This window comes from Melanotaenia boesemani, chromosome 10 (genome assembly GCF_017639745.1).
Source record: "Melanotaenia boesemani isolate fMelBoe1 chromosome 10, fMelBoe1.pri, whole genome shotgun sequence".
NCBI lineage: Eukaryota > Metazoa > Chordata > Actinopteri > Atheriniformes > Melanotaeniidae > Melanotaenia > Melanotaenia boesemani.
The window spans coordinates 10590024-10606532 of NC_055691.1; the positions used below are offsets into that span (position 1 = coordinate 10590024).

A 16509-nucleotide genomic window follows, 5' to 3' on the forward strand; every position below is an offset into this window, starting at 1 on the left:
TTAACACATGAAATCCATAATGGCCACAGGACTGTTTTAATTATTGAGTTAATAAAGTTGGATCAAAGAATTTCTATTAAAAACTATCTTGAAATTGGACGTACAGTGAACGTTTTCCATAAAGAACAGGGGCTGTTAGTCCAGGACAATAAATTCTAAGACGCTGGTATTGGGGAGGCTTTCTGGCTTTCTTCTGCTAATTCCTGATGTTTTTAAAAGCATTTGCCAACGTTTGTTATTGCTGTGGTTTGTTGCACATTTCCTTTAGGGCACCAAACTTGTGCTCTTTAACGTGATTTCAACCAAAATGCTTTATAAAGTCACTGGTGGGTCCAGATCTCATCAGTTCCACGAGTCCTGGACGTTTATCTGCCCAGGAAGTAGACCGTGACGGTGGATCTGTGTATGAGCTGGAAACAGCAGACTGAGGTTCATGGTAATGAGGCTCGTTATGGGAAACTAATGATCTCGCAGGTTAAACATGAGCAAGGTTACTTCACTGAGAACTGTGACATCATCATATTCACAAAAACGTCGACCTGATTTTGTGATTCAGTTGTTCTGAGTCACCTGAACACAACATGAAGTGCATGAAGTCTCAGCTTACATTTCAGACAGGTGGTGGCGACATTTAATCCTGAGACATTATCAGTTCAGTTTGTACACGACTTTGTTTTGGATTGAAAAAATATATCATGGGGATCGAGCCAGGAAATAGACTGATCCCTTCTCATTCACAAAGATTTACAAACAATTTAACCTTCTTAACACTGTCCATTTTTCTGCCTCCTGTCTGAAATTACATACCCAAAATGAATAAAGTACATCTTCACAATTACAAGGGCTGTATGCATAATCTGGTCTCTACAGAAAACTGAGACGTGAGAGACTACCACAGACGTGTCAGAATCAACATGTGTTGCTGTCAGAATAAATTCACCCAGAACACAGTAGAAAATGTAAATGTTTTCTCCACCTAAAAAAAAAACTATATTACACTTCAGTAAAAACCAGAGAACAGCTGCTCAATTCATCTAGGAATTAGTAAAGTCAGGGCTCCAGACTGCGACCAAATGGTCACAATTTGCGACTAAAATGTGAGACGGTGAATTTTTCATCTACTTGCGCAATGGCGACAAATATATTTGCTGGTCTTTTTCTTGTAGTAGTTATAACTGAATTTATTTTGTCGCTAACAAACTTCTGCTTCCCTCTTCAGCCCAGTAGTTCATAGTAACGCACAAATTAGCTGCTGGTTTGCCGACTCAAACTAACTTCAATACGAGAAAAGGAGACAAACACCAACAAAGAAGATGACAGCCAATGTGTGTGTGAGCGGGGGAAAAACGACCACTGTGATTGGCTTATGTGTATTCCTCAGTGTAGCCAACTGAGCGACTTCGTTGCTATATTTAGCGAGTTTTCAGACCCCTCTAGCAACTTTAAAAAATAATTTAAAAAAAAGTCACTAGTGACAAATCTAGCGGCTTTTTCTGGTATTATTGGAGACTTTTGGAGACTGAGGTGAATGAACGTCGTTTACTCTTCCCAATGAGGAGTGGGTGCTGTGCAGACCCCTCCATGTACACAGGGGAGCTCTCAGCTGTATTCAGAGCAGACGACGTTCACCTCTGTTTCATGACCAGGTTGAAAATAAATGTACAAAGCTGCCTCTGTCTGATCCTGCCGCTGGCTTATTAGATAGTAATGTCTATTAATAAACAGTGTGGACAAAAATGTTTAAAATGTTAAGTGTTGACATGTTGCAGATTGACAGAATTATTATTTTATTCATTTATTTTTGCTGTTCTAAACATTTTTTGGTTGTCTTTCTTTTTTTTTTTTTTAATTTTTGGCTTTCCCACGACATCCCTCTCTATGGCAGCATCCATTACAACTACATGTACTAGGCTGATTATGCTAATTAGCAACTTCTAGAGACTTCTAGGACAGCCAATAGCTTCTTTTCTTACTGAGGAGTTGGGAACAGTGACTGGAGGGGAGTATCAGTCCCTGAAGCTGTTTATTGTCAGGAACTACATGGCAAGTCAGACCATGCCCTGTGGGGGATGATGGTGACAAAGTTGCCGTTCTGCTTCGACTACAAAGTGAATCAAATCAAATCTTCAAATCTGATTTGATTTGACAAGTTCTATGTCTACTTTTTTGTAGTGGTGCACAAAAAAAGTGAATTGTAAACATTGTAATTTCTGAATTTTATTGTTCGAGTATTTATCACTCATACAGTGAAAATTAGAGGTTTGCTATGCAAGGCGATTTCAGTGTGCACCCCTAAATTTTCTGCTTGCGCTCCTAAAAATTTAAGTTAAGGGCTGCTGTGCTCCTGGTAAAAAATGTTAGTCTGGAGCCCTGAAAGTAATCCTAAGAATGACTAAAGTAACATCTGATGAGGAACTGTGCTACAGTAGAAGGTAAAAAGTGAACCTGAGCAGGTTTCCAGGTATAATAGAGGTGTTAGGAAGCTATTGGCTGAAGATGATGATGATGATGATGGACATTTCTATCAATGGTCAGAGTCAAAAGGATCCAGGGATAGCCCCCACATTCACCTTAGAAACACCATGAGGATCCAGAAAGAAGTGAAGCCCAACATAGTCTATGATAGGAAGAGTGAATCCTTCACTATAAAACCTCCTTTATCTCCATGGAAACCAGCAGGATCGTCATGGTTCATTTCAAACAAAGGCAGAGTCATAGGAGAAACATTAGCAGAGTTTTTAGAGCTGGAATCAAACTTTTCACCACAAAACAGCAAAAGACATGACTTCTGGTTCTGGCTGCTAGCTCCAGAGTTTCTGTCCCACAGTGATGAGACAGACATCTTTGTAACCAGCAGAGTCTCTGCTTTCATATGACTCCTTGTTTGTGTGGTTTGCTTGAAGTGGAGAAATTAGCAGAAACTCTAAAGTGGACAGAGCTGCTCTCATGGTTTTCATTTCCATATAACTGCTTGGCGCTTGTGCTGGGTTTGGTTTGGATGCCAGTGCTTGGTAGAGTCTTTTAGCTGAGTTTCTTCCGTCATGTTGCTATGCTACTGTTAGCGTTGCTGCTTCCAGCTTCTGCTAACATCTTCTAGACTGTAGGATATCATGCTGAACCCTGTCCTAGGGGGTCTGTAATGAAGATGCTATATAAAATTACATTTCTGTTTGTGTGAGGTCGTGTTGACCCCGGCCGTCCATCAGCCTCAGACGAAGGTGACCATCATCATCTCTAGCTGCTCCTCCAGGTGTCTCCTTCATATTTTATTCATGCTTCTTTCCATAAATAACCAGATTAACTTGAGGACCTAGCTGAGGTTTTTCCCATCAGTGTGGGTGGAGGATAGAGTTTCCCTCGCCTCGGATTAAAGGTGCTTCTAGAAACTGAATCCTAACAGTGAGGAGCAGCTCCAGCTTTAATCACAAAGCTTGTATTCATCTTCAAGAACGTTGATCCAGCTTTAGGAGGAATCAAAGGAAACTCCGCAGGTTTTTCTTCGTTACCAGATTTCAGGGAGCGAAGTTTCAAACAGACGTTTGCAGCTCAAAGACCAGAAAATCCCTTTAGGAGCACACAGGTACAGAATGGTAACGCTCAGAGAAAACCTGCCAGGTGGGACGGTAAAGTTCTGCTCACAGGACCCGGAGATACAGAAGCAGGACCTCATACCAAGTCCATTTATCCCGTCAACACCCAGTTAACCTTCCTCACCTCATACCATCTAAACCGAGAGTCCAGAACTCATCAGTACCAGTATTGTGGGGTTTCAACCAGACCTGATCAGAACCAGACTTAGCACCGAGGTGAAAGGAGAACCAACGATGATTCAGATTATGTTAAGGTTTCCATGGAAACATCAAGTTCGTCACCAAATAAAGATCAACAGAGTCTTTTTTTTTTTCCTTTTATGGTCAGCCTTCTGATTGGTCAACAGAACTTTGGAGGTGGGGCCAGATTACCAGCTGTTGGTTTGATTCCTGGCAACGTTTCAGACAAGTCTGTGTGTTTCCATGTAGGAGTGGCCACAGACGTAACAACCAATCACTGAGCTCAATGCTTAAAAACAGCAGTTCGTTTATATGTGGCATCACATGGCCACGCCCACTTCTCGTACATCATTTGGTTTCAGCCCAATGGCGGCGCCCCGATAAGTCTAATCACAACCTTAATGGTGCGGCGTGCAACAAAATCAAAGATCAATAATAGAAAAACATAGTTATCATTAAAGACTGTTTCTATTGGTTTCTAATCATATTACTAAAATAACTGAGACCCACGGTCTACTCATCGTGTCTCCACACACGGCAGCTGCCACCATTTTTACTACGGTGTCTCTGAATGGACAAACAACACATGTGAAGCTTTAAAACTGTATTAGCAGATTTGATAGGAGTTAGGGTTCAGGAGAAGTAACCCCTTAAAAGCACCATAAAAGAAGACAGTACACGTGTAGTCACCTGTACTGCAGTCATCGCTGCACCTGAGGACACCAGATCCACTCACACATGAAAACATCTTTATGTCTGGAAGATGTTTGGAAGAAATTTCTATGTGAGATGGAGGATTTCCACATGAGATGGCACGTAAATATGAGCTGCTCTATATTCTAACAAGGAGATAAAGTTGAGACATAAACGGCTTCAACTACAAGATGCAACCTGAGGCCAAAACACTGAAGCTTCCTCTAGTAAAGTTATTTTGTCCTTGTAGTAAAAACAAACACACATCCAGGTGATCACACTCCAGCCATGCAGGACAACAGTGTTTCCCACAGACCACGTAGCAATCTGTGCTGCTTCCCTGGCGCTGATGAGGGAATCGAACGTCATGGCAGTTGGTGTCGGCAATTGGGGTGTATGCAAAGTGTGCAAACACACACGTTCTGAGCTGCCATATTAAATATACACCTGTATGCTTATCTATTTTTCTTCAGAGTCACCTGCTGAGGCAATTTTAAAGTCTTAATAAGCCAAGAAGCATTGTTTGATGTTTTCAGCTACTTCCAGTATCACACTGCTGAACTAAGTCAGGATTATCTTCTGAACCATAACTGTGGCTTGCTGTTAACAAATGAACAAAATATCTACAGTGCATCCGGAAAGTATTCACAGCGCTTCACTTTTCCCACATTTTATTATGTTACAGCTTCATTCCAAATTATATTAAATTAAGCTCTTACCTCAAAATTCTACACACAATACCCCATTATGACAAGGTGAAAAAAGTTTGTTTTTTAAGTTTTTGAATTTATAAAAAATGGAAAACGAAGAAATCACATTTACATAAGTATTCACAGCCTTTGCTTACTACTTTGTTGATCCACCTTTGGCAGCAATTACAGCCTCAAGTCTTTTTGGATATGATGCTACAAGCTTAGCACACCTATCTTTAGGCAGTTTCGCCCATTCTTCTTTGCAGTACTTCTCAAGCTCCTTCAGGTTGGATGGGAGACGTCTATGCACAGCCATTTTCAGATCTCTCCAGAGATGTTCAATCGGATTCAAGTCTGGACTCTGTCTGGGCCACTCCAGGACATTCACAGAGTGGTTCTGAAGCCACTCCTTTGAGATCTTGGCTGTGTGCTTTGGGTCATTGTCCTGCTGAAAAATGAACTGTCGCCCCAGTCTGAGATCTCGAGCGCTCTGGAACAGGTTTTCATCCAGGATGTCTCTGTATATTTCTGCAGTCATCTTTCCTTCTATCCTGACTAGTCTGCCAGTTCCTGCTGCTGAAAAACATCCCCATAGCATGATGCTGCCACCACCATGCTTCACTGTAGGGATGGTATTGGCCTGGTGATGAGCGGTGCCTGGTTTCCTCCAAACATGACTCCTGGCATTCACACCAAAGAGTTCAAGCTTTGTCTCTCAGACAGAGAATTTTGTTTCTCATGGTCTGAGAGTCATTCAGGTGCCTTTTGGCAAACTCAAGACGGGCTGCCATGTGCCTTTTACTAAGGAGTGGCTTTCGTCTTGCCACTCTACCATACAGTCCTGATTGGTGGATTGCTGCAGAGATGGTGGTCCTTCTGGTAGGTTCTCCTCTCTCCACAGAGGAACGCTGGAGCTCTGCCAGAGTGACCATCGGGTTCTTTGTCACCTCCCTGACTAAGGCCCTTCTCCCCCGATTGCTCAGTGTAGACGGCCGGCCAGCTCTAGGAAGAGGTCCTGGTGGTTCCCAAACGTCTTCCATTTATGAATGATGGAGGCCACTGTGCTCATTGGGACCTTCAAAGGCTAGCAGAAATTTTTTCTGTATCCTTCCCCAGATTTGTGCCTCAAGACAATCCTGTCTTGGAGGTCTACAGACAATTCCTTCGACTTCATGCTTGGTGTTTGTGCTCTGACATGCATGGTCAACTGTGGGACCTTATATAGACAGGTGTGTGCCTTTCCAAAGCATGTCCAATCAACTGAATTTACCACAGGTGGACTCCAATTAAGCTGTAGAAACATCTCAAGGCTTATCAGTGGGAACAGGATGCACCTGAGCTCAATTTTGAGCTCCATGGCAAAGGTTGTGAATACTTATGTAAATGTGATTTCTTCGTTTTCCATTTTTAATAAATTCAAAAAATCTCAAAAAAAACTTTTTTCACCTTGTCATAATGAGGTATTGTGTGTAGAATTTTGAGGTAAGAGCTTAATTTAATATAATTTGGAATGAAGCTGTAATATAATAAAATGTGGAAAAAGTGAAGAGCTGTGAATACTTTCTGGATGCACTGTATTTTACCATCAGAGGGCTGTGTATCTGCATAGAAAGGCATGGTGGGGGTAATGAATTGCTGACAAATATTAAGTGTAAACTAACCTTTACTTCAGATGTTCCAAGTGTCAGTGAATGCAGCATGTAATGCACTTCTACATGTTGTTCTACGCCATCACCGAAAAATGTCATTGGCTGTTTGTTTTTATACATTTAACATCTGATGACCACTTAGGTTGTAATAATCGGTTAATTATTAAAAAAAAATGAGGAAAAAATTCTCAATTGTGCCACCTTTTTCCTGAGGAGTGTCCCTGCCTGACCGCAGGGACTGAGTCCAACCCTCACTGGAAACGATTCTGACTTACTGTGGCCAATGCTGACCAAGCTGACGCCGGTCATACAGACACTGAACAGTGGGGTCCGGCACTCCATACTCCTGGAGCACCCCCACAGGAGTCCCTGGGGGGCACGGCTGAACCCCTTCTCCAAGTCCACAAAGCACATGTAGACTGGTTGAGCAAACTTCCATGCCCCCTACAAGACGCTGAGGAGAGTGTAGAGCTGGTCCACTGGTCCACGACCGGGACGAAAACCACACTGCTTCTCCTCAATCCAGAGTTCAACTATCTAACGGACCCTCCTCTCCAGGATGCCTGAATACCCTCCAGCACCCTCCAGTCCCCCTTTTTAAAGAGGGGGACCACCAACCCAGTCAGCCAGTCCAGAGACACTGTCACCACTGTCCACGTGATGCTGCAGAGGCGTGTCAACCAAGACAGCCCTACAGCATCCAGAGCCTTAAGGCACTCTGGGCAGACCTCATACAACGCATGGGGTCCTGCCATCAAGGAGCATTTTAACCACCTCAGAGACCTCAGCCCCAGAGATAGAAGAGCCCACGCCAGGGTCCCCCGACTGTGCTTCCTCATCGGCAGATGTGGCGGTGGGATTGAGGAGGTCTTTAATGTATTCTTTCCACCAACCCACAATGTCCTGAGTCGAGGTCAGCAGCCCCTGATTCCCACAGTACACAGTGTTGATGGAGCACCACTTCCCCCTACTGAGCCGCCGGATGGTGGACCAGAATCTCCTCGAAGCTGTCCAGAAATCATTCTCCATGGTACGGCTGGGCAATTAATCGAATTTTAATCGCAATTACGATCTGGGTTTTCAACGATCATAAAAATGAAATGGTCCGATTATTTTTTGTCCTTCGATTTGTGCTGTTTTCAAATCGAGCGCAGCTGTCATTGCAGCGCTTTGCTGCAGACTCCTCCCACAGCCCCGACCGCTTTAGTTTTATTCAGAACGAGTTGCAGACACCTGGACACACGGAAGGTGGCATTGCTCCTCCTCCATCATTTTCTATCTAAACTTGTGCAAAGAAGCGAAAATCGCTGCCCTCCTCCAGCCAAGCGACAGGCGACAGTCGTGCATGTAAAATGTTGCATTCGTGCACGCAGACATGCACACGGGCGCTTGCGGCGCAACACAAAAAAATAGAAAAATGTTCAATTTTTGTGAGTTGCAACTAAATAATCCACCAGCTCCCAGAGTCACAGAGAGACAAACGTTATAAACAAACAGAACTTTTTTCTCAATTAACACAGTGAACAATCCGGGATTTAAGAAAAAAAAAAGTAAAAAAAAAAAAAAAGTAAAAAAAAAAAGAAAAAAAAAACAAAAAAAACAAGAAATTCATCAACACTTTGGACAAACGGTATCACTGCCATCTCAACTCCACTTTAGTGGACTGTCTCTTTCTTCTCTGTATGATGAGTGTAGTGAGGGTGTTGTGAAAGACGTGGTGACAGTCCAATGTTTCGCCACCGCTATGGACCTGTGGTAAAGCCGCACCAGAGCCATATAGAAATGTCGCGCTACATTTTATTGACGCGGATTTCAACGTGAAAAAGAAATGTCTCCAGACTATTTTTTTCCAGATCACACCAGGCGGAACATAGCTGCTGGTCTGAGACAAACAATAGCTATGGGGACCTGTTGGAAAGAAACTAGTCGGCATTACCACAGTAAACACTTCAAATGTCACCCCCACCCCCACCCATCAAAATAATCGTGATTATCATTTTTCCCATAATCGAGCAGCCCTACTCCATGGCCTCTCCAAACTCCTCCCATGCCTGAGTTTTTGCCTCAGTGACAACCAAAGCAGTGTTCCACTTAGCCTGCCGATACCCATCAGCTGCCTCCAGAGTCCCACAGGCCAAAAAAGGCCTGATAGGACTTCTTCTTCATCTTGAGAGCATTCCTCACTGCTGGTGTCCACCAACGAGTTTGGGGATTTCTGTCATGACAGGCACTGACGACATAACAGCAAAAACTTAGACTGGCGATGGCCAACCGGAGCTGTAGCTGTAAGGTCTCACTGGGGACATGGCCTCACTGGGAACATGGTTAAAGCTCTGCCAGAGATGGGAGTTGAAACTCTTTCTGACAGGGGACTCCGCCAGATGTTCCCAGCACAGCCTCAAAACACCCAAAACACCCACCGGCATCCTCCTCCACCATCTGAGCCAACTCACCAGGTGGTGATCAGTTGACAGCTCTGCCTCACTCTTCACCGAGTGTACAAGACATGTAGCCGCAAGTCCAATGATACGACTACAAAGTCGATCAGTGAACTGTGGCCTAGTGTATCCTAGTGCCAAGTGCACATGTGGACACTCCTATGCCTGTAGTTTTGGTATCCAGATTAGATTTAAGAGGTTATTTGAGTTTACATAGATTCTAAACTCTGAGGTCAAACACTTTTTTGACAGCGTAAATCTGTGTAGTAGATGCTTTCTTTTTCTTCTTAAAAAAATGAGTCAGGAATTGATAAGGGAATCCATAAAAAACTGGATCAATAGTCAGAATTGATAAAGGCATTGACATCAATAAAATCTAATGAATTGCATTCCTTAACAGCGAGTTGTTATTATTGATAATTACGTTGTTATGGTGGGGTTGTTTGTCAAAAATCCTGTCAATGTGTGTGGTTTGTTAATCATTACTAAAATTGGCAGCTGTTTGCATGCTGCACATTTGTTAGGGGTTTTGTGATTATCTGCTTTTACAGCATCATTGTAGATGCTAACAGATCGGCTGTTTTGGAGGTGTCCGTTTTTTCCAAGTTGGTGCAGCTGGAACATGAACTACCTGGTAATGACTTCACCTACTACGCTTGGAATTATGATACAAGCGGAACGCACTATGAATATCTACACTTTAATCTGATTGGTCGGCTCAACGGGCTTAATAAGGCCCCGCCCACAATCAGCCTATTCATTAAACACAAAGTTAGGCTCCGCCTCGTAGTTCAGGGACTTAATGATGGAGTAAACTTTAAAATATAAATCTGAATGAAAAGTAATTTCAGTTGTTAAGGCTTTATTAGATCTGATTTAATTTTGGACCCAAACAACCTGCAGGAGGTTCCAGGCTCTAAAGTTTTCCCTAGGGCCCGATGTCGGCCAGATGTCTCTGACTCGGTGCACCGGGACAGAACCAGTTAAAACGGAACCAAATACATAGTTCAGTTCTGTTTCGTCAAGGACGCCCCCAAGTGGTGGCCAGGAAAATATTGTATTTTTATTTTTATTATTATTATTTTTTTTTTTACTATTAACACGGCACAGCACACTTTGTTTATATTTCAAAAGCTAATAAAAAAAAGTAAATAAAAAGTATTTTAATCAGGCACATAGAGGGCACCTCACATGTAGGGTCCTACTGTAAGGGCCTTAGAGCAAGGACACCGAAGCGGGAAGATCAAAGAGCGATGTTGCCACTGGTAATAGAATGGACACAATCAGCTCTATAAAAGGCTTGTCACTAAGTATATGACAAAAACCACAAGCACTTCAGTTTAATGGTTTTCTGCCAACATTGTGGCAACAGCTGAAGGCAACTTAAGCCAATCGCAAATGCTTCCCTGACTTCTACGGACGTCATTTTTACTAGATTTATTTCTCAGAACAATATCACAGAGTTGATCGAATCCTAGACCTTTTCTTGGAGTATAATATTACTGTCCTTCCATAACTGTTATTTGTTTATTACTCCAGCTTTAGCTATAGTGTAATGTTGAGAGTGTAGTGCTGTGTTGACAAGAATTTCTCCCCTGGGGATGAATAGTAATAGTTAAAAATGATATCCTGATGTTGTAATCTGGGGGCTTTAGTAACACTCCAAGACTAAATCATCTTATAGAAACAGCAGATTCTGTTTATTTGCATTTGATGATTAATATCTTTTACAGTAGAGGGCTGACAACAGCAGGATCCCAACCAGCCCAGGCCTCCAGGTAGTGGACCTGCTGATGGACCAGCAGGTGAGGATGATGTTTTCCTGGTGGTAGAATTGATGTTTAGCAGATCAGTTCTGAAAGAAGGTCTTGTCATTATATTTTTTATGATAATGACAGCTTTTCTCTGTTGTTCTAGACATGTCCCAGTCACGAGCAGATGGACCAAAAAAGCCATATCTAAGGTTTACCCTTGGACAGTGTACAACGACAGGAGACAGGGCTTCAACTACAAGTGGTTCTACATTCATAAGTGGTTGGAGTATAATAATTTCCATGTTTACTGCTTATTGGTCACATAGATCCCTGAGTGAGTGAGTGAGTGAATTTTTGCCCTCTTGTTGCCATTTTGCCCCTGTAATTTTGTCTTTGGTCACAAATATCGATGAAATAAACACATGAGAATGTAAATAAATGCAAATTGATAATAAATGTGCAATCTAATGGAGAGAAGAGTCAGTGTGCTGATGTTCATTAAGGTTGTTTGAGTAGGTCAACGCTGTAGTCGCCATATACATTGGGAGGAACAAGTCCTACTTAATGTTCAGATATGCCCAAAATGTCCCTCCCAATGTGCCATTATGGGATAATATAATATTATTATATTACCCTATATGGCCTGCCCCCAGACCCCCTAGCTGAATTTGGTCCCCCACCCACACAACCAAAGCTGTAATAAATGAAAATAGCCTTCCCTATATAATGGCAGATCATTTCATTTAGTCTTTTTCTAGGAACACTTCTGATCAGGAGTTCTTCTGTGCCATAAGCTCAAACTGACCCACTTCATGTTTTTGTTCAGCAGACTACATGGACTTGTATAGTTACGCATCATAGACTTAATAACCTTTGGCCACCCTGCTATTTTCTATGGCCACCCCTAAAAAAATCTCTGTGGGCATCCCTGTATCTCGTTCATTTAGACTCTGGCTCAGCAGGAGGAACATACTGATCAATAATCGATCAGTTAGGTGGAGCTTACAACCAAAATTCACTAAGAAAAATCATCAAATTATAACAAACTGATATTCATCTAATGAAAAATAAAGTTAAAGTGACCCGAAGAGAACCGAACTAGAACCATCGGGTCAGATCCGATGCCTTCCCCGTCTCCACTCACCTGTGAGCGGCTCAGCACGGACACTGGCGGTAAAGTTCAGCCGGAAAGTCTGCCCCCGGCCTCCGGGCTTGTTCTCCACCGCTCCACGGAGCGAGAGAGCGGGTAGCAAGCAGAAGGGAGCCGCTGTGTGTCCGCAGAAACGGCCGAGGGAAGAGATGGAGCCGAAGAGCGGTAGGAAAACGCCCCAAGTTCCGAACTGGAGCTGAAGAGAGTTCACTGTGGACAGCAGAGGAGGGAGGGCAAGATGGCGTCAAGTTCCAGAGAAGAAGAGGAGACAGGCCGGAAATTCATAAAGATCGTCTTCAAAATAAAGGTCTGCAAACAAACAATAATAATTTAACCGTTAAGATCAGCACAAAAAACAAAACAAAATCTAAGTTAATCCTGATCACTGATCAATACAGGTAATCAGTTTCTGCTACAAAAATGATTGTTCAGAATTTTCATTCTAATTTCTTCCAGATCCAATCTAAATTAAATCAGTATTAAAGTTTTTAATATTTTCTGACAGACTAACGTTTTAGAATTAAAAACTAAAGAAGCTCACTGACAAGTTTAATCTGTGATAAGGTTTTTACTGCAGACAGGAAGTAGACCTGAAGTAGACTCTGACTGAACATACTTGTTGTTTCCTCATTATGTTGTGTAGAGTGGTGGTTTCCAACCTGGGGTCCCTGAGTAGGAGTCCCCCAAAGAGCACAGACAGTCTGTGAGGCTTTGACGGAGAGCATGTGTGATTGTTACATGAAACTGTCTCTGCCAAACAGCCTGAAAACACAAACTTTTGAAACCAGGTCCCAGCATGAATAAACGTACATCCTTAGTCAGAAATAAAAAGCTAAAAAGCAACCTTGTCCATCCAATCAGTTCTTGCCCACATACTGTATTTTGTGAGGCCGGTTCTGGTCCATGTACTGTGGTTTAGTAAGGCTGAAAATGCTGACCTGATCTGTTTAGTTTCCTGAAAGGAGAAACTATGTGTATTTATAAGTGGATTAAACATGAAACACTGAGTTAGTACATTAGATAACAATAGGAATAATCAATATAAGGGAAAGATCAACAATTGGATCAAATCAAAGCAAAGAAACAATGTGGAGAAAAAAACCTGTCAGATAAATTAATAGTTTTATTGACTGCAGTCAAACATCATGGACATTTCACATTTTCTGACCTTTTAAAGAAAACTGTTTCCAGCCCAGATCTAGATCCAGTCCAGTTCTAACAGCTCTGCACTGGCATCTGGTTTTTGTTTATCTTTAACAAACAAACAATCTGAGGCTATACAGGACTGATGTTTTGAGATCGCCTGCTGACATTTTCTTTAAATGTGCTGGCCCATCTCCAAGAAAAAGGAAGTAACAGAACTTTAGGAGGAGGTGGCTCAGGCATCTGGTCAGGATGCCTATTGGATGCCTCCCTGGTTGGATGTTCTAGGCACATCCGGGGAGGAGACCCCAGGAAAGACCCAGGACACATTGGAGGGACTACATCTTTCGACTGGCCTGGGAACGCCTCAAGATCCTCCTAGATGAGCTGGTGAATATGGCCGGGGAGAGGGAAGTCTGGTCTTCTCTGCTTAGGCAGCTGCCCTGTGACCCGACCCTGGATAAGCAGTAGAAAACGGATGGACAGAACTTCAGGAAGTGAAAATGAGGAGACGACCCAAACAGTTTATCTGTTATTTCATTAACGTGTTAAAAACACAGAACAACACCAGAGAGAGAGCAAAGCTTAACACAACAAACAACATATCAACAAATCATCCAGAAGAAAACCAGAACAGCTTTCCTCTCCAACATCTAAAAAACAAAATCCAGAAGTGGAGCTCAGTCCTCTTATGGACCTCTGCTGTGCTCTCATTAGCTGGAAAGTGGAACATCACCTTGAAAATATTTAAACCAGTCCTGTTAACATGTCCAGAGGAAAAACTGTATCAGTGAGTTTCTGGTTTTTATCTGCTGATCAATGATTTGTTTTAAATCTCTTTTATTCTGATTATTGTTAATGATTTTCTGTCTGTGTGAAACACTTTGAACTGTAACTCAGTGTTTTGGTCTTTTTCTAGCTTATCTGGGGCATCTGAGCTTAAGTCAAACAGAACATCGTGCACATTAAAATTAGGTTAAACAAGGCCATACGCACTAATATCAGCATGTGGTCAAATTGAACAAATAAACTAAACATATTTTTCCTGTTATAGTTTATTTTAATCTGCTTATTGTTGTTGTTCTATGTAGCTGTGTTGAGGGACTGAAGATGGAAATTAGATCAATCTAGAATCCTGCATCTTTACATTTATATCTTTATCAATATGCATAAAAAGAAAACATGAATACATTTATAAAAATGTTGTGGCAGAATGAGATCACTTGTTGGTTTATAATATTGATGATCATAGAAAAATAAACATTTAATCTGCACAGAATTATTTTAAGATAATAACTGAACCTAAAGAAATAAAATCAGTTGTTCATAAACTTTTATTTTCAACATAGACCGGAAGTTTAAACTGTTATTATGATGATTTGACAAATTGAATAAGAAGTGCTGCGTGTGGGCGCGTGTGTGGTTGGGAGCGCGAGTGTGTCCGAGTGTTTCTGTGCGTGTGCATGTTTCCTGAGTGTACGCATGTGTGTATGGATGTGCGTTTCCTCGCACGCGCTCTGTTTACCGGCTTTTGTCCCCGGGGAGCTCCTCTCCTCTGCCGGGCAACGGAGCCTCAGAGAGACGGGGAGGGGCCCCGGTGGCCGCGCAGCAGGTGGATGTTCCCAGGCGCCAGGTCTGCTGGAAGTTCTCACAGATCTCCCAGCTCAGACATGATGACGGTCAAATCTTGAACTGAGTCTAGAACCGCTGCACCTGTAGTCATTCTGACCTCATCTGATATAAAAAAAAAGAAAATCTCTGTGGAAACTTCACATCTAAAGCAGAGATTTACAACTCCTGATCTAGGTGCCAATTAACTCGCTGCGCACTCGCCAGCATTTAAAAAAAAAGATCAAACAAGGGGATATGTAGGGATGTAGGGATTTAAATTGTGTGTGATCTGTTGGAAATAAAGACAATGTCTCATTCATTTATGCCTAATTTAAGTTTTCCAGACATTGAAAATAAACATATTCATTTGTTAAACTGAACTTCAGACCGAACTGATTTAATCCAAACTACAAACTAAGAGGAAATATTTCTGGAGACAGAAGAAACCGCGATGCGGCGCCCCCTGCCGGACGCAAGCGGCACCGCGTCGCCCCCTGCTGGACGAAGGCGGCGCTGTAACGCTGTAGCAGCAGAGCGCCACATTATGCTTCACTTTGGGGACACTTGCGCCGTTTCTTACCAAGTACGCGTAAAACAGGGATGTCCAAAGTCGGTCCTCGAGGGCCGCTGTCCTGCAGGTTTCTGATAATCTGATAATCGTAGCCTATTAGATTAAAGGGCAGCAGTTGACAACAAGCTGTAGAGCAGCGCTATTAAATTTGAACCAGGTGTGTTGGAAACATCTAAAAACCTGCAGGACTGCAGCAGAGGACCAGAGCTGGACACCCCTGGCTTATAGACTGAGAACACAATGATGACGTCACAGCCGTTTCCACCGGTTGCCACAGAAAAATGTACATTTGCAGAAAAAAAATCACACAAAAGGTTAAAGTTTAAAAATGGACGGAACTCGCAGTTGCTATTGAAATGTTGTCCTTTGAAGCTGAGGAGGAAGATACAGAAGCGACTAGGGATGCGGAGGAGGAGCAGGTGGCATCTCTTGGTGGCATACCTGTCAGCTGTGGTACGTTTTTACTAACGTTTCTTCTTTTTCAGTTTTCAATAATGATACAAACAGAAATGAAGCACTTTAACATGACTTGATATACAGAATTAAAAACAGCTTTAGTGTTTAGAAGCTTTCAGTACCTTCTGATAATTGTTTTAAGTGTATTTCAGACATCGTCCTCACCTGCTCAGGTGAGACATCCTGCAGGTTGATCCATCACAACCTCTAAACAAAACCAGAGAAACAGGATCCAGGTCCATTCAGATCCAAACCAGGGTGTTATTCAGCTCCACAGCTGTAGATCTTCAAACGTATTCCAGCTTAGATCTGATCCAGATCCCTCATATTTACCCTGGAAGGATGATGCAGAAATCTCTGGATCAGTCCATTAGCAGGAAAATTAAACTCCGGCTGGAGTAAACTGTTCTGGTTCCTGTGTCTGGTCTCTGGAGTAAACCAACATAGACAGATTGGTTCTGAACAGTAAACTGATAAAATGATGGATGTGATCGTTTACAGAAGCAGAACCATCAGGTGGATCAGAAACTGCACAGGTCTGCTGAAGACCGTCTCCTGATTCACTGTCTGAGTGTTGAGCGC

The 16509-nt window shown here is 42.5% G+C and overlaps 2 protein-coding genes across 2 annotated transcripts in view; both read right to left on the reverse strand.

Moving 5' to 3' along the window:
• Nucleotides 1–12384, reverse strand: part of LOC121646965 (carbohydrate sulfotransferase 8-like) — a 30087-nt gene extending 17703 nt beyond the window's left edge. The window contains exon 1 of the mRNA XM_041996118.1: nt 12141–12384. The gene's annotated coding sequence lies outside the window, so the exon portion shown is untranslated. The remainder of the gene's footprint in view (nt 1–12140) is intronic.
• Nucleotides 1–16509, reverse strand: part of LOC121647505 (NACHT, LRR and PYD domains-containing protein 12-like) — a gene marked incomplete at its 3' end in the record, with an annotated part of 791953 nt that overhangs the window by 671352 nt on the left and 104092 nt on the right. The window lies entirely within an intron of this gene.